Below are 13320 nucleotides of genomic sequence, written 5' to 3'. Positions count from 1 at the left end.
TTTAAAGCCTATCCTTGACTGGGCAGGGCTCTGTGCAGGCTCCCGCCAACCTGCTTTAACCCCATCCAGCCCCAATACACCCCCTTTTAAGAGCTGCCCTCCTTCAGATTTGATAGACATCACAGGTAGGCCAAGCTGGAGCTGAATGTGCAATGAAGTGCTCTTTAGCTCCTTCCTGACTGAGATGAGAACCTGTCTCACCACAACCTCCTATGCTTCAGTTCCCGCATTTGTAAATTGCAAATTATAACTCCATTTACTATTTACTAAACTCATCCTTCCCAAAATGATAAAAACAACCTGTCATAATAGGCAATTAGTCTATGGCTTGGTCACACCATTTCTCCCAAAGGAATGGAAAAAATCCCTCTAATTATCCAATAATATTCTGTTAGGATATGGTAAATGCTATTGCTATCCAGGTGAATATGAGAGAAGACAGGAGAAGCTCTTCTTTACAAAACAGACAATTACATGGGATTCTGTGACAACATAAAAAAAATTGCTAATGAGAGAAATAATTTTATTTCCCCAAGATCATATGCATGTGATTAAGTAAACTGGTGTTCCGCTGACCTTCAGTATGTCTTTATTTGTGTATGTTCATGATGCTCTCTCCCCTTCAATAACATTCTGATTGATTTATCTGAGAATTCATTTTAATTAGTCTAGTACAATTTCACAATGTAAATAAACTATATGGGGATAGTGAGAATAGCTGTTGCCTCACTAGTTACAATGGGACCGGCAAATAATGATCTAAGATTTTCATGGACATAGTGTTATGTGGAAGAGAAGAAAGAAGAAAATGCTGACAAAGGAACAATGTGGCAAAGGAATAGAAAAGAAGCAGGAAAAGGGTAGATCAGCAACAAAGAGGAAAATGTTGAGGGATGGCTCCAGGCTTAATGGTAATTAAGATAGGCATATGGGAGAAAAAGAACTAGAGCAGGGGGAGGAAACATGATAGAGAGAGATATAAAGGGGAGAAGTTATTACGGGTCAGAGTAGCACTGATTATGTTCATTCTTGGAGAAGTAGTAGCTATCAATATTGCAGTATTTACCAGATTCCAAGTGAGGGGATCTAATAGTGAGCAAACTTTGTGCAGGTTAACTGAGGGGGCATTACCTTAACTGTATTTGCTTGCCCAAGAGCTAGGAAACCAAAGAATCAGTGTATACATCATTCATCTTAAAGTTTCATTAAAACTGGAATACCATCAATGCCACTTCTTAATCAATGAGAAGGGTTGCTGTTGAGAAATGTATGGTGTTTCATCTTCATACCATCTTCCATCTCAGCCCCAGTCTTCCTCTTCTTGTACATCAAATGACCGTTCTCCCCTCATTAAAATGTATTTATTCTCATAGTATTTTTTTAAAAAATTACCTCCATAAAATTACTGCCTCACTTCAAGACCATAATAGCATCAAATACACTACCGTATATTGGCCAAATTTAACCCTGTAATTGGATTGACTTTAGTTGAGTCTCACCAGGGATAAATGTAGTGCTATGTAGCTAAATAGTTTACTGTATTACTTTTCTAGATTGTAAATTCTTTGGGGAATGGCTTCTGTTTTCTTTCTCTAATAAACAAAACAGAAATTTTCACAGATCTCTGCTATGTACTGAAGTATGTAGCACTTTAGGGTATGTCTACACTAGCCCCCTAATTCGAGGGTGGCTAATGTAGGCATTCGAACTTGCAAATGAAGCCCGGGATTTAAATATTCCAGGCTTCATTTGTATGTTCCCGGGCGGGCGCCATTTTTAAATCCCCTTAGTTCGAACTGACTGCTCGCGGCTACACGCGGCAGTCAGAAATTGATCCAAACTAAATCCTTAGTTCGGATTAACTTCTGACTGCCGCATGTAGCCGCAGGCAGTCAGTTTGAACTAAGGGGATTTAAAAATGGCGCCCGCCTGGGATATTTAAATCCTGGGCTTCATTTGCAAGTTCGAATGCCTACATTAGCTACCCTAGTTCGAAGTAGGGGGCTAGTGTAGACATACCCTTAAAGACTAACAAGATGGTTTATTAGGTGATGAGCTTTCATGGGCCAGACCCATTTCCTCAGATCAATTGTGGAAGAAAATTGGTATGACGATATATACCAAAGTGATACAATCAAAAAAAGTGAACACATATAAAATTGATAAATCAAATTTTAGAACAGTGTGGAGGTGAGGGGGGAAGGTTAGTGTGTGTGAGTTAATGACATTAGGGGTGATAATTGGGGAAGCTATCTTTGTAATGGGTGAGATAATTAGCATCTTTGTTGAGACCCATACACAAAGTGTCAAATTTAAGCATGAATGACAATTCTGAAGCTTCTCTTTGAAGTCTGGAGTTAAAATCTCTCTGAAGCAATATGCATGTTTTAAGGTCATTGAGAGAATGGTCAGTCTGGCTGAAATGGCAAGCAACAGCTTTCTGTCTGTGAGAGAATCTGATGTCTGTTTTATGTGCATTGATTCTCTGGCAAAGTATCTGAAAAGTTTGTCCAATGTACATAGCAGATGGATACTTTACGCACATGATGGCATAAATTATATTTCTGGATGAACAGGAATATCTGTTCTTGATCTTGTAATAGGCATGGTTAGGTCCAATAATGGTATCAGCAGAGTAAATATGTGGACAAACCTGGCAATGGGGTTTGTTGTAAGGGAAAGTTCCAGGGTTGATATTAGTGTGGTATATCCTGTAGTTGTAGGTAAGAATCATCCCGAGGTTAGGTGGTTGTCTATAGGGGTATGTCTACACTACCCCGCTAGTTCGAACTAGCGGGGGTAATGTAGTCATCCGCACTTGCAAATGAAGCCCAGGATTTGAATTTCCCGGGCTTCATTTGCATGAAGCCGGCCGGCGCCATTTTTAAATGCTGGCTAGTTCGGACTCTGTGCCGCACGGCTACACGTGGCATGGACTAGCTAGTTCGGATTAGGCTAATTAGGAAGCCTAATCCGAACTAGCTAGTCCATGCCACATGTAGCCACGCAGCATTTAAAAATGGCGCCGGCATTTAAAAATGGCGCCGGCCAACTTCATGCAAATGAAGCCCGGGAAATTCAAATCCCGGGCTTCATTTGCAAGTGCGGATGACTACATTACCCCCGCTAGTTCGAACTAGCGGGGTAGTATAGACATACCCTAGGAGACTACGGGTCTGTCTCCCAGGATATGTCTACACTACAAAGTTAATTCGAACTAATGGATGTTAGTTCGAATTAACTTTGATAGGCGCTACACTAGCGCTCCGCTAGTTCGAACTTAATTCGAACTAGCAGAGCGCTTAGTTTGAACTAGGTAAACATCATTGCACGAGGACTAAGCCTAGTTTAAACTTACTAGTTTGAATTAAGGGGTGTGTAGACCCTTAATTCGAACTAGTGGGAGGCTAGCCCTCCCCAGCTTTCCCTGGTGGCCACTCTGGCCAACACCAGGGAAACTCGTCTGCCCCCCTCCCGGCCCCAGACCCCTTAAAGGGGCACGGGCTGGCTATGGTGCCCATACCAGGTGCAAGCCTGCCAGCACCCAGCCAGCAGACCCTGCACCTGGCACGGCTCAAGCCACCCACCCAATGCCCCCCAGCCCTCCCCCTCTTCCCGGGACCAGGCTGGCGGCTCTTGGGAGCTTGCCCGGGACCACAAGAGGTGAGCACCCGCCTGGTCTAGTGCGGACATCGTGGACGCATGAAAATCAAGGGGGTCCACTGAAACCCCTGACCCTGAGCCCTGAGCTTACAATGGCCGTCCTGGGTCAGACCAAAGGTCCATCTAGCCCAGTAGCCTGTCTGCCGATAGCGGCCAACCCTAGGGACCCTGGAGGGGATGGACCAAAGACAGTGACCAAGCCATTTGTCTTGTGCCATCCCTCTCCAGCCTTCCACAAACTTTGGGCAGGGACACCACTCCTACCCCCTGGCTAATACCACTCCATGGACCCAACCTCCATCACTTTATCTCACTTCTCTTTAAACTCTGTTCTAGTTCTAGCCTTCACAGCCTCCTGTAGCAAGGAGTTCCACAGGATGACTCTTTGCTTTGTGAAGAACAACTTTCTGTTACTAGTTTGAAGCCTGCTACCCATTCCTTTCCTTTGGTGTCCTCTAGTCCTTCTATTATGGGAACTAATGAAGAACTTTTCTTTATGCACCCTCTCTACCCCACTCATGCTTTTATAGACCTCTATCCTATCCCCCCTCAGTATCCTCTTTTCTAAACTGAGAAGTCCCAGTCTCTTTAGCCTCTCTTCATATGGGACCTGTTTCAAACCTCTGATCATTTTAGTTGCCCTCCCCTCTCCCACCTTCTCTCTTCCCCTCTCCCACCTCCTTTTCCCAGTCTCCCCGAGTTTTGTTCAATAAAGAGAGATTCTATTTTTGACCACACGTTTTCTTTATTTTGTACATCAGGAAGGGGGGTTAGGGAGGGGTAAGTGGAAGGAGGTGAGGGAGGAATGGGGTACGAGCCCCCGATGGGGAGGACTGGGCTGGCTCTGCGGGCTTCTGGGGGTGGAAGCTCTCCTGCAGCCCCCCAATTGCCCCCTCTCCCCAGATGGCAGCCTGCGGCAAGTGCAGCCGGGCTGATGGCCGAGTGCTGTGATGTGCCCAGTGTGGGTACTCCAGGCAATCCAAGCCAGGACTGCTTTGCAAGTGGGGCACCCCTGAGAACTGTCTGTCCGGGGTGGAGGTCGGGTCCCTTTAAGCACAGCCCTCGGCTAGCCTGAGACAGCAGCTCCACGCTCTAAGTCCTACTCTGATGCCCTGCCGGCACTGCTTCCGGCCATCCTTAACCCCGGTTCAGGGTCCACTTAATGTGGACATGCTAGTTCGAATTAGCAAAATGCTAATTCGAACTAGTTTTTTAGTCTGGATGCGTTAGTTCGAATTAGCGCTGTAGTGTAGACATACCCCCAGAGCCTCTTGGAGGGTAGTATCCTGTTCCAGTATAGGTTGTAGTTTATTGATAATGCGTAGGATGGGTTTAAGTTGGGGGCTATAGGTGATGACAAGTGGTGTTCTATTGTTGGTTTTCTTGGGTCTGTCTTGAAGCAGATGGTTTCTGGGTATTCGTCTGGATCTTTCACTTTGTTTTTTTATTTCTTAATGTGGACTGAGAATCATTTGAAACAATCATTTATGAAAACAGAATACAGAACTATAAAGAAAAAAGTGCATTACATACTGTGCTGTTAAAATGTATGTGCAAGTCTTTTGGACAACTCACACTCCCTTTTTAATTTAAATGGGATTTGTAATGGTACAAGCTTTGGAAAGTGATGTTAGACATCTGACTTGGTCACAAGTAGGTAAGGAGTGGTTATAAAACACCAACATATAAGTGGGGGTGTTCAATTATTGGGGGAATTTTTTAACGTAAGTGGTTACATGTTTTTATCTAGAAAATGAGTACCAAAACTAAATGATAGTTTCAGGCGAGGAATGTTTTGGAGATAGAATAATAAAATGTACAATATAATAGTAAAGTAGAAAGAAATAAAATGCAAAAGGTAAGAGCTAATTCATTCTCCATGCTCAGTCCTTGGCCTTTCCTGAACATATATAGCCAATAGTAACAAATTATGTATAATCGTTCTGTGAGGTCGACTGTTCATTTGGGACTAAGCTCAAATAACCAGACATTCAGCCCTGCCTCTTAAATTATGGATCCAAAGATCAGAGGCCAAAGCTTTATCCACCAAGTGTTCATCTTTCTAAGAATAAAACTGCCAGGTGTCCAAAGATAAAGTAGGTATCAAACAGTGTCACTTCAGACCAATTCTTTTTCAAGTACACTCCTGTACACAATTTTATCCCGATGTAACTGCCGACCTCAGTGAACTTAGCTTCTGATTTACACTGGTGTAAATGTGAATATAATCATTTCCTTAGTACCATTTTATGGTCTCTGCTTATAGGAACAAATCACAATAAAAAATAAACCATGTATTCAGTTGTTATTTGATGTGGTAAATTAATCGTCAACATTTTTGCACACAAAGAACTAAAAAGAATCCTGGAAGTATTCTTTTCTTTTTACTGCATGAATTGATAAAACATGATAAATCGGTAGATAATGTTATACTTGAGTGCTGAATGCTGCAAATCAGTGACTGAATTATATAATAACAATAATAATGAAAAAAAGAAAAAGTGGGATAAAAACCTATGAACAGAATCCCTAGAGCATGAGTCTGGACACTGACACTTGAGGTTCTGATGCAAAACCCATGGAAGTCAATCACAATGGATCTGTGCCTGGATTACAGCAGTATTCAATATAAACAGGAGTGGCAGAATTGGATTCCTAATGAGTAAGATGATAGTAGAAACATATTGGCTACGTCTACACTGGCCCCTCTTCCGGAAGGGGCATGTAAATTTCACGAGTCGTCATAGGGAAATCCGCGGGGGATTTAAATATCCCCCGCGGCATTTAAATTAAAATGTCCGCCGCTTTTTTCCGGCTTTTAAAAAAGCCGGAAAAGAGCGTCTAGACTGGCCCCGATCCTCCGGAAAAAGTGCCCTTTTCCGGAGGCTCTTATTCCTACTTCAAAGAACTACTTTAACGGAAAATTTTTCCGTTAAAAGCATTTTCTGAAAACCATGCCAGTGTAGACGTAGCATGAGCTTTCGTGAGTACAACCCACTTCTTCAAATTTTTATGGCCACTTTGGAGGGTCATCTTAATAACATCTGTTTTTATATTAAAATTGCTCCCCTATGCTATTCTGCCATGTAAACTACAAGAGTAGCATATTTTTCATAAGATATATTAATTTTTTTCCTGACTTCTTGTCTTCTCTCCCTTGTTTGTCCCCTTACAGATATTCAAATGCTCACTTCTGCTGTGTGGTTCTGAAGGAAGCAAATGTGGGCAAATACCAGCCAAAGGTGTGTATAAGGTGGGAGTGGTGCTAATGTGGCATGCTTCTCCAACCTGCATAAGTTATACTTTGCTCTCCTCCCAACCAAGTGTTTCTTAAGTATGTTCTGTCATCCTGGATGGGAGGCATCACTATCTACTGTCTAGGGCACTGATTGGGAGAAGGGCATCCTCTCAGGACATTTTAGGCAACATGCATCACAACATGGAACCCACAACTTACAGCAGAAGAGCTACACATTTACCTTATTCAGAAAGTGGCTACAGGACAGTATACCAGACTCAACAAACCTTGCTGCAAGCAGGGCATTCCTAATTTTGAATGTGAATTGACAAAGAGATAGCTGAAAATTAGGTTTTATATCCAAACAAAGACTCTTACCTGGCCATCCAGTGTGGGCTGGCTATGTTTGCCAATTAAAGAATCTGTTTTAAGGAGGCAGACACAAACACTCTTCAAGCCCAGAGTAGTTACTATGAACATAAGGATCTTGATCAGTGTAAATTTATCAGTGTTTACTCTCAAGCTATGAAAAACTCCTGCAGGGCATGAATGGCCTTGATATAAGATTGGACCCTTGAGAGCCAGCTGCTTAAGTAAATTAAGTTCCTGACACAGTAGAAGCCACAGCTAAATACCGGTTGAAAACCAGAAGGAAAATCAGTCCAAAAAATGGCAAGAAGGGACCACTGTGGTCACTTAAACTGACCTCTTGAATAACAGAAGCTCACCAGCTTTTGAATTGATAAGGTAAGAATCTTCCAATTACATGACAGTGACTTTCATTGCACTTCAGCAGAACAATCTAAATTCTGAATGTCTGAATATTCCTTAGATGACAGCTGTAGCTAGAAATTTAGAAAATATATATCAGACACTACCAAAAAAAAGGCCCTCAGATTATTCTTCAACACTTCTTGGCCTTCTTAGAAGAGTTCCAGAAATTTCAGTTTCCATCCCCAGGATTGTGCTGGAGACATGTTGGACCATAAAAAAATCTGTACCTTGCCTCACCACTTAGCAATTAGAAGCATATAAAGTCAAGACTTTCAAGGAGTAGACCTTTCTTTTAAAAAATTCAACGTGCTTAGCTTCCTTTTGCCCAGGAAAAGAAGACACTTTTCCCAAAATGGACTTTTCATCCACTCCTGAGATCATTGGAATGTCAAGGTAAAAGATAAAATAATAATAATTCCGATTGTTCTTTCAGTATTCAGTACAAGGAGTTGATCTTCCTGGAGGCAGAGACAATTGAGGAAGAATGATTCTATGCTCCCTTTGCAGATTCAACAAGCAGTCTTTAATAGGGAAGGCTACCTTGTCCTTCTCTTGAAGCTCTAAGTCAGGGCTACTGAACACACGGCCCGTGGCCCATTTGTTTGCACCCTGCTGTGCAATTTGGGTTTATGTGGGGCGCAACACGTAGCCCACAGGTGGGATCTTTTGAACATGGCCTCCACTGGGAACAAGCTCCACAACAGCAAGGCATCTCCCAGGTGGGGTGAGTACTGAAAGACAGAAGCAGACGGGCTGGCTGGAACAGAGAGGTACAGGATGTCGGCATTTCTAGCCCTCAGGGAGAAGGTGCCAGGAGTGCTGGGGCATTGTGGGAAGTGCTGGCTGCTTAGCCTTGTGAGCAGATCCTGAGAGTTGCTGAATGGCTGACACTGGCCATGTTTGGGTCCGCCGCCATGGCTTAAGGCTTAATCTTTGTATTCATGCCCATCAGTGTGAAATAAGCTATTTGTATATATTTGAATATATATATTTGCATGTACATGCAACCACACTTAAGCTGCCGACCTCAGCATGTGCTGTGGGTATCATTGTGGCTCCCAGGGCTTTCAAAGTTGAGTAGCCCTGCTCTAAATTATGAAGAGCTTCAGAGGGAGCTGAGTTAGTCTGTAAATGGAAACACTTAAAAAACCCCAATGAATAGTCTAGCAGCACCTTAAAGACTAATAAAACACGTAGACAGTATAATGAGCTTTCGTGAATACAACCCACTTCTTGAGATGATTGGAGTATTAGAAGTCCGGATCCAAGAATAAATAAGGGAAGGGTGGGGGTGGGGGACAGAGAAAAAAATAGTGAATTGGATTGTTCAAGTTACAAGAAGCTGATAAGAACAACTTGCACCTCCATAAACACCCTAGAGGTGCAAATAGTTCTTAACAGTCTCTTGTAACTTGAACAATCCAATTCACTTTTTTTTCCTTTCCACCCCTCCTCCCCCTTTCCTCTTGCCTTCCCTTATTTATTCTTGGATCTGGACTTCTAATATTCCAGTAATCTGAAGAAGTGGGTTGTACCCACAAAAGCTCAGGATACCATCTACATGTTTTGTTAGTCTTTAAGGTGCTGCTAGACTAAGTTATCAAGGAACTTATGGGGATTCTCTACTTATGAGCTGCCAAAAGAATGTCAAGAGAAATCAATACCTGAGTCTTGGAACCTTAAACATCATATACAGGAGAGGAAGCAGCATTTAGCACAGCTTCCTCATGGGATGGGGAACAATAAGGCATTTCAGAGGATTTCTCAAGTGTTTCCTCCTCTGACAAAGTGAGAGATGCTACAGCCTATAAAACTGCAGAACTAGGAGAATCAGTCTTCTTGATCTTTATAGGAGGTGCAGAAGTAAGGCTTGTCAGCAGTGAAGATAAAGGTTTCTTATCAGGCACATCTTTCTGAGAGCCTCCCTTCTCTTGATATTACAGAAGCAGGAAGTTAAGGACTACAAAACCAAAAACTCAAGAGAGCACAATACCCAGAGACTGAAACCACCATGGTAATTCTTCCAGCCAGGAACTCTTTGGGGAAGAGAAATGGCCCAAAAGATTATCCTGTATCTGCATCAGGAGCACTAGGAAGTGCACTAGCAGAACTAAATGAGCTGACCTTTCTCAGATCAGACATTCTCAATTGTCGGCATATGTTTCTGCTGTTTCGTAAATAGAGGATCCCATGGAATTGTTGACAATTCAGACTAGATGATCTAAGCTTGATGGATCCTAATGAAAAACAGTCTGGTCTTAGAAATAAAGATAAATTTGAATCCTTCAGCATGAGGTGATGAGCTTGGGGGAAGTGTATATGACCCCAGATGGCCAGTAATATTCAAAGAGGTTCTGTGGCTATGTGGCAAGGTCTACAACTCCCACAGTATTCCTCTGTGGGACAAATGCCAGGAGCAGAACTTTCATCATTTTGGGTGCAATTTTCCATAATTGCCCTTTATCCAAAGATTAATTTAGTTTTGAAAATTAGAAGAAAATCAGCTCCACTGTTTATGAGCACAAAGAGAATGGGGGAAAATACACATTTCCCATTACCTCACATGGTAGTATGATTGTCTGGAATAAAAACTCATCAGCGGTGAGGCAATGCTATTTCACTGATTCTCTATCCCTTCTCCAGTGACAGAGATAATTATAATAGCAGAGGGTTTCTTCAGACTTTGACATACAGAGTGTCTCAATTGAAGCTGAAGCTCTGGATTTGGTCCATCATACACTCACAAGAAAAGCCTGACTTTCACTGCTACTGTATGCCTACAGACATCTGGGAATATGAGCTATTAGAATCATGCAGCGACTGAGACATGCAGTCCCTTGTTTCATCAAGAATCGCCCTTTCAAATCCAATCCTGAGAAGTGGGGAACGATTCCTTTAAGGTGCTTCATCTTCCATTGATTTAAAAAACAGCTACAATTTGTCAGTACTTTGGAAAATTGGCCTCTTAATCCATTTGCCACATTTACTTACTAATATGTATTTACAGGAGAACAGATAAAACCTTCGTAAGTATGTCGGAGTTCACTAATACAAAGAGAGAAAAGCAGACATATTGTACATATTCATAAAAGAAATGTTAAATAAAAAATTCTTATTTAAAAAATGATTATATCACAACGGGATCCATTAAGATTGTACCAATTTGCACATTAGAATTATGGAGTGATTGCAAACATAATTTATAAACCTGTTGATGATTCGATTTACAAATGTAAAAAGAAATAATAAAATCAAAATATAAAATCAATCTGTAGAATTCTTTTTACTCTGTAATATGCGACTAACATTTGTATTCAAAGCAATAATCTGAAAAAAGACAGAGTTTTTGTTAACCTATCATGCAATTTTTAGCTCTTTGTGTTTTTAAGGTATCGTGTTCATCAAAAAATGCACCACTTTTATGCTGTTGAGCATAAAAATATATATGAGCCATTAAAATCCAAAAGAGAGGACTTCAGTTTTTCTAACAGAATTTAAATTGATAACAGCATTGATACCTTTTCAAGATATTTCTATCTATGTTCCACAATGGAATCTCTTCCAAAAAGCAACCAGTAGGTGGAGCATAAAACATAATTTATTACTTGATAACAAGGGCATGGACTCTGTAGAAATTTTCTTCAAAGGAAGTTCATATATGTTAGATATTACTTGACTAATTATTGAAGCTATTGATACATAAAGCAAGTTGATTGAAAGCTCAATATTTCATAAGCATAGAATTTTAGAGCTCATAATTTATTTTAAGGGATTATTTTCCAACTTAGTTTTACTCATATAAAAAAAAATCATGTTCTATTTTCAGACCTTCTCTTACAGCTACAATTTTTGGCTGCATCTGTAGTACATGAACATTAGCTATATCAGAGACGAAAAGTAGGCAGTGTTTTTCTTCTAAAGCTGTAAAATGTACTTTTTTCAAGTTAGTGGGATGCATAACAAACATTTTTTCCGGGCATAATGATTGATTAAGTGTTTGACAACAAATTAACCCTATTATAGCTAGTGAATATTGATTATACAAATATGCTCACTTGTTTAGATTTCTAAAATGTAGATGTCCAGAAAATACACTTATTTTTAAATTAATAAAATCATAAAGGATTGTTAATTCAAATACTGGTGTATAACTGATGTAATCATATATCTGATGTAATCATATATCTGTATAAAAACTACATTTGTGCAACCATCAATAATAAAGTGCTATATTTTTTGCAAATTCTTATAGAGTTTGATAAAGTGTTGCATTATATTAAATACTACATTAATTTGTAGCCTTTGTAAAATTATAATTGTTGAACTTGTAAACACTGACATGCTCTAGTAATCAAATTGCTGGTGTCACAAAAAGCAGTCTTAATGTTAGTGCTGCAGAACCTAAGGAAAAGACATCAACATGAAATCTCAAGCATTAGCGCCACAAGTGTCTAAAGCTACAATTCTGAAAAGTCTAGGGAACACTAACTTCTTCAGATCTAGGACAGCCTATTTTTAGGCTACAGATATTAGTCTTTAACATTTTGGAACTTTCTCAATTATAATATATTTTAAAATAATGGATGTCATTATTACATAATGGAGACAGAAGCAGAAAATTCTAAAATTTAATATTTATAAACTTTAACATTATATTAATTTGCAATGTGTTACAAACAAGCAATTCAATATAGAAAAGAGCTAAGAAATATAACTCCAAAATAATATTTCAGTACTTCTGCTGAACCTCTTATTTTATATCACACCATCTTGCTGCATGAAGAGGCAAAGTGCAGACTTAACAATTTAAATGAGTGCCAGTAATGTACCATAATTTAACTTATTTTTTTAATTAAGGTTTTTTGTTATTTAGAGCAGTGGTTCCCCATCACTGATCTGTGGATCAGTTGCAGGCTGCAAATCACCTGCCTGCCAGGCCGTGGCACTCTACGAGGCCATGCCCCCAGCCATGTGCTGTGGTTGGAGCCGGGTCACAGCAGCCACGCTGCCTGGATGGCAAGGCAGCATGGCGGGCAGCTACCCCATGTGCCGCGGGGCCACGGTGAGGCTGTCCCTACTGAGGCAGCATCTTCATGGCCTCAGTTCCAGCTCCATGGCAGCCGCATGAGCTGGCCAGCGGGGCTGTGTGGCAGGTGGCTGCTCCAGGGGGCGGGGCTGCTCCTGGGGCAGCTGAGCCACATGGCTCAGTGGGGCTGCTCCTCGGGTGGCCAGCCTGCATGGCTGAGTGGAGGTGTTCTGGGGAGACTGGGCTGCATGGCAGAGCAGGGCTCTTCCAGGGGCAATTGGCCTACATGGCAGAGTGGGGCTGCTCCGGGGACAGTTGGGCCATGTGGTGCAGCAGGCTGCCTCGCTGCGCTGAATCCTAGGAGCTGATTCGGGGACCCTCTTGCGGGGCAGTTGGGGCTGAGCAGGGGCTACCACTACCCAGACAGCTGGGGTGGAGTGAGGGGACATGGTGGAAGAAGCCCTCCGAGTTGGAGTCAGTGCCCCACTGCTTTCAGCCTAACCTCTCCTATCTTGATCCTTCTTTTCTTTTCTTTTCTTTTCTTTTCTTTTCTTTTCTTTTTTCTTTTCTTTTCTTTTCTTTTCTTTCTCTTGGCCACAGCTCCCCTTCTCCTGCCCTG

The 13320-nt window shown here is 41.5% G+C and overlaps 1 protein-coding gene across 1 annotated transcript in view; it reads right to left on the bottom strand.

Moving 5' to 3' along the window:
- Positions 1-13320, bottom strand: part of SPATA17 (spermatogenesis associated 17) — a 239796-nt gene that overhangs the window by 120731 nt on the left and 105745 nt on the right. The window lies entirely within an intron of this gene.

This window comes from Pelodiscus sinensis, chromosome 3, assembly GCF_052426305.1.
Source record: "Pelodiscus sinensis isolate ZL-2025 chromosome 3, ASM5242630v1, whole genome shotgun sequence".
NCBI classification, from domain to species: Eukaryota; Metazoa; Chordata; order Testudines; family Trionychidae; genus Pelodiscus; species Pelodiscus sinensis.
The sequence above is the reverse complement of the archived record's forward strand: the minus strand, read 5'-3'. Positions and strand labels throughout refer to the sequence as shown.